Here is a 6,000-nt window from a genome sequence, read left to right as displayed (position 1 = left end):
TAGGTGTTGAAGCTATAAGATAGCAATAGGAGGATAGATAAATACTAGATAATGCATTTTCTCTGCTAGGAACAAGATACTGTTTCATAAGTCTTAATGTCAATAAAGTCATGTGTTGTCAGTTGTAACTTTACCTGATGAAAGCATCAGCAGGGGCAAAACCAGGGTGGAATCAGTTTCCTTGTTTTTTAAAGTAAAAGCAGACCTAAGGATTGGCATGAAAAACCCAAGTACAACTTAATTAGGAAAGGTTAGATAATCATAGCAAAAACAAAACCAAAAAACTTTCCTTAGACCAGGTGACATGAGGAAGCGGGGTTAGGGTTGCTAGCATGCCACTGAACTTTTTCGCTAGGTGCTGGTCTCTCACACCTGTAAGTAATCCCAGTACTTTGGGAGGCCAAGGCTGGAGAAGTACTTGGAACCCCAAAGTTCGAGACTACCCTGGACAACACAGACGACTGTCTTTACCAAGAAAACTGTTTCATCTCATTCTATCCTGTATTCCCATATTCCCTTCCTAACCTCCACTACTACCCATTACATAGTCTGCTCTAGTTAAGCTTGAGGGGAAAAAAAAACAGACCTGTGATTTCTTAATGTTTGGTTAGGCTACGTCCTCCAATTTTCATGTCTGTACTGCCAGTTTAAAACATCCTCCAAAACTTAAACCCAGTTGTATCTCAATATTTCTTTCTGACCTCTTGCAATGGAGTCATTTAAATACATGAAAAGCCTGGGCATGAGAACTCACGCCTGTAATCCCAGCACATTAGAGGCCGAAGGAGGTGGATCGCTTGAGCTCAAGAGTTTGAGACCAGCCTGGCCAACATGAGGAGACCTCGAGCTACTAAAATTACAGCAACAGCAATAACAAAAGGCCACATAAGATGGTGCGTACCTGTGGTCGCAGCTACTTGGGAAGCCGAGGTGGAAGCATTAACACTTGAGCCAGGGAGGCGAAGGTTGGAGTGAGCCAAGATCATGCCACTGCACTGCAGCCTGGGTGACACAGTAATACCCTGTCTCAAAAATAATCAATACATGAAAAAACAAAAGGACAGAATATAAACCTTTTTGAGAGCAGTAATACATGTTTCTCCCAGAGGAGATCATGATAATCATTCAGATAAATTTATTTGGTTTCACAGCTAACGTTTGAATCGTTTTCTCCAAGGAAAACATTCACAAACTATTACTTAACTCATATATGCCAAGTACACTAGAAAACTACTATTGGAGTAGAACGTGGAGTTCAACCCAGACTTTTCCTGGTTTTTTTTGAGATGGAGTCTCGCTCTGTCCCTCGCCCAGGCTGGAGTGCAGTGGTGTGATCTCTGCTCACTGCAACCTCGGTCTCCCAGGTTGAAGCTATTCTCCTGTCTCAGCCTCCCGAGTAGCTGAGATTATAGGTGCACGTCCCCACACCCGGCTAATTTTTGGTATTAGTAGAGGTGGGGTTTCACCGTGTTGCCCAGCTGTTCTCGAACTCAGCTTAAGCAGTCCACCTGCGTTGGCCTCCCAAAGTGCTAAGATTATAGGTGTGACCACCATGCCCGGCCCAGACTTTTTCCATTAAACAGCTCTGTACTAGAAAGTGGTCTGTACCTAGGGCTTTGCTCAGCATTATTTAGTAGGAGGCCGTCTCTATGATGCGACAGGTTTTTGTTTCAGGCTGACTGAAGTAGAGTCACAATAGATGCTAGAGTATTCCTACAGTAACTGCTATGGAATACCTAGGATTTTTACATTTCATCCACTGAAACCAGTTCACATAATTAGCTTAGCCACCATACATACATACTCTGCTTTTGCCTGGGCAGAGGTGCAGAAGTTAAAGCCTGGCATTTCCTCCTGTGACTTCTAATTACCGCATACACATCACATGACTGATACTTGCACCGTGGTGTGTCTTCTAATCTTACCACAGTGTTAAGCCACTGGAATTAAAAGGTCACAACAGCCGGGCGCAGTGGCTCAAGCCTGTAATCCGAGCACTTTGGGAGGCCGAGGCGGGTGGATCACGAGGTCAAGAGATCGAGACCATCCTGGTCAACATGGTGAAACCCCGTCTCTACTAAAAATACAAAAAATTAGCTGGGCATGGTGGCACGTGCCTGTAATCCCAGCTACTCAGGAGGCTGAGGCAGGAGAATTGCCTGAACCCAGGAGGCGGAGGTTGTGGTGAGCCGAGATCGCGCCATTGCACTCCAGCCTGGGTAACGAGCGAAACTCCGTCTCAAAAAAAAAAAACAGTCATAACAGCTGCATGTGTCACTTTGTGCCCTCGCAGCTGGCCACAGTTTCTACTCTAGGGATAGAATCCCAGTTGCCTGTTGATTCCTCAAAGATCTAAAACCACAAATACCATTTGACCCAGTAAACCCATTACTAGGTATATATCCAAAAGAATGTAAATCATTACACAGATACACATATGTTCATTGCAGCACTGTTCACAATAGCAAAGACATGGAATTAACCCAAATGCCCATCAATGATAGACCGGATAAAATGTGGTACATACACACCATGGAATACTATACAACCATAAAAAGGAATGAGATTATTCCTTTGACGGGACATGGAGGGACCTGGAAGCCATTATCCTCTGCAAACTAACACAGGAACAGAAAACCAACCACCACATGTTCTTTGAATTGGGAGCTGAACAATGAACACATGGACACGGAGGGGAACAACACACTGGGGCCTGTCAGGTAGTGGGGTAGGGGGAGGGAGCACATGAGGAAAAATAGCTAATGCATGGTGGGCTTCATACTTAGGTGATGGGTTGACAGGTGCACCAAGCCACCATTGCACAAGTTTACGTATGTAACAAACCTGTACATCCTGCACATGTGCCTGTTAATGTGGAAGAAAGAAAGAAATTAATTCACCTACTGTCAGGAATACAAGTCAGACAAAGCTGGGCTTTTTGTGATAGTGTAGAGACAGTCCTCCAGGTTCTCATATTTGCTATTTTAACACCCAAAGAGTAGACAAAGAATAGCCTCTTCCTTGGGCTTAATGCCAGACTGGTGACTGATTGGCTTCATATGATTTATATTCACCCAGCTGGGGAGAAAACAGTATTTCCTTTAGGTACATTATCAGTCATTCATAACACACTGATCTGTTGCCTTCAGTTTTGAAAAGGTCACAAATGTACACTAACGATAAATTTCTGGAGTTTTTTTCCTTTTTTTTTTTTTTTTTTTTTGGTTTTTCTTTTTATCTTTTGTTCTGGAGTATTTTTAAACTACACGTATTTACAATGATATATATGAATCAATTGGGGGAGCAATTTGTAACAGTTATGAAATTTGGATTCGGCCGGGCGCGGTGGCTCAAGCCTGTAATCCCAGCACTTTGGGAGGCCGAGGCGGGTGGATCACGAGGTCAAGAGATCGAGACCATACTGGTCAACATGGTGAAACCCCGTCTCTACTAAAAATACAAAAAATGAGCTGGGCATGGTGGCGCGTGCCTGTAATCCCAGCTACTCGGGAGGCTGAGGCAGGAGAATTGCCTGAACCCAGGAGGGGGAGGTTGTGGTGAGCCGAGATCGCGCCATTGCACTCCAGCCTGGGTAACGAGTGAAACTCCGTCTCAAAAAAAAAAAAGAAAGAAATTTGGATTCAAGTGGAAAATATAGTTGATTTTGTAACTGAGAGCAGATTACAGGAGGCCTTGAAAGCTGGGCAGGGAAATTCTCAAGAGGCCTTTAGTGGTCTTTGAGGATGGGAGACACATTAAACAAAGCTGAAACATGCAGGAAAGATAAGAGTATCCAGGGAGCAGTTAAAATTAGACTGGCTTAGCGGTTTAATTATGGGAATGAGAAAGCTCAGATCAGGGAAATTCATATTCCAATGAAAACTCAGAGCCTGGAGTTCAGGTTAACATACATGTGAACATTTGTCAGAACTTACTGGCCAAGATGCTAACCCATGGACACAGGAAAGTTCACAGATCAAAACCTTTCAAAGCTGAATGGAACCTCAAAAATGATCCAGTGACTTCAGCCTCTTCTTTCGGTGCACAAGAAAAATTAAGACCCAGACAGGGATGCAGCTTTTGAAGACCAAAAAACCAATCAGGAGGAAACCTGAGTGTAAAACTCCCAAAATTGTATGAGTAGGCTACATGAAAATAAATTAAAAGCTGTCATTTATAGCATTGTAATTTAAGCACCTTTAAGTCCCTACTACTATGCACCTACATGCACACTATATGCAGTTAAGTGAGAAGCCAATGGATTAAAAACGATGCCTACTACTAAAATTTTTAATGAAATGGCATTTAGCACTTCAAAAATAACTGGGTAGGGGGATGGACTGCAGTCAAACAAAATGGACCATGCATTGATAGTTGCCGAAGCTCTGTAACAGGAAAATGAGATTCACTATATCCATCTTGGTTTTGCCTGTAGGCAGAGATGTGAAGGTGTTCTAATTCTGGGGATACACAGGCAGCACCAATTCTTTGGCCAAGTTAAGGAATGGACGCAGAAACTTTATGCATTTCTCTTTCCTGCTTCTTCTCACTCTATTCCCTGATATGAAGCCTCTATCTGGAGACTTCCACATCTAGTCACGCCAGAGTAAGAAGGGTGGGACTTAACTTTCTCTATAAACAACCAGAAAAGTAGATTAAATATATGAAACAAATGTTTTTTATGGATTGGATCACAGGCAGCACAGGACTGTAATCCCTGAAAAACAAAAAAAGTAGGATGAACCCTATAATCATCCCATCTCTTCATAGATGCAATATCCAAGCTGCAGACACAGGAAAAGGAAATCCAAACAGAACCTGTCAGCCTTGCAGAGTTGAAGGAAGCTAAGGTCGTTGGAAGCTGCAAGCACATTTCCAGAAAGGAGACCACTATGGAGAGGAAAAACCTCCAGCAATCTATACCATGGTCCCCTAGAGTCTTTACTGAGTGCCTGGCTGCATAGAAGCAGAGTGACACTCTACTAGGCTAAGCTAAGAGTGGGGAGTTGGAAACAGCAATTCCCAAAGTTCACAGTGGGGGATGCCAGAGTGAAGTGTCCTCAGTAATCACCGAAGCCATTGGAGACCCCAGACCAGTCATGCCTTAGTAGCAGGCATCCCTTGAATGAAAGCTGCTTGACTTGGACTCACCCTAGCAAAACTGAAAAGCAGGACTCGAGGGCATCACACCGTTCCACAAAGAGTTGCCAAAACGAAGCTCAACACAAGTAAACAAAGTCCAGATCCTCAATAACTTAAGAGTTACAGTGTCCTGCGTCTAACACAAAAATTACAAGACATGCTAAGCAACAGGCAAATGTGACCTTTACGAGGACAAAAAGTAGTGAACAGGAACAGACACCAAAATGACAGGGGTGATAGAGCCAGCAGACAAGGATGTTAAAACAGCTATTTTTATATTAATACAAGTACTTAATGACAAAAATCAAAGATGAAAAAATAAACCAAGCAGAACTTCTAGAGATAAAAGATACAATGTATGAAAAGAAAGCCGGGCGCGGTGGCTCAAGCCTGTAATCCCAGCACTTTGGGAGGCTGAGGCGGGTGGATCACGAGGTCGAGAGATCGAGACCATCCTGGTCAACATGGTGAAACCCCGTCTCTACTAAAAATACAAAAAACTAGCTGAGCGTGGTGGCGCGTGCCTGTAATCCCAGCTACTCAGGAGGCTGAGGCAGGAGAATTGGCTGAACCCAGGAGGCGGAGGTTGCGGTGAGCCGAGATCGCGCCATTGCACTCCAGCCTGGGTAACAAGAGCGAAACTCCGTCTCAAAAAAAAAGAAAGAAAAGAAAATGTAACTAAATCGCAGACCAATATTAAAGAGATCAGTGAAACTGAGGAAACACAAACTTTCTAAAATACCTCACAGAAGGAACGTAACTAGGGATAAAAGAGGAATTGAACCTCAGAGATTGTGGAAATAGTATCGAGCGGCTACATATGGGAGAACAGAAAAATGAAATGAAGGAGACAATGAC

Source organism: Saimiri boliviensis, chromosome 2 (assembly GCF_048565385.1).
Source record: "Saimiri boliviensis isolate mSaiBol1 chromosome 2, mSaiBol1.pri, whole genome shotgun sequence".
In the NCBI taxonomy this organism is placed as follows: Eukaryota; Metazoa; Chordata; class Mammalia; order Primates; family Cebidae; genus Saimiri; species Saimiri boliviensis.
The sequence above is the reverse complement of the archived record's forward strand: the minus strand, read 5'-3'. Positions refer to the sequence as shown.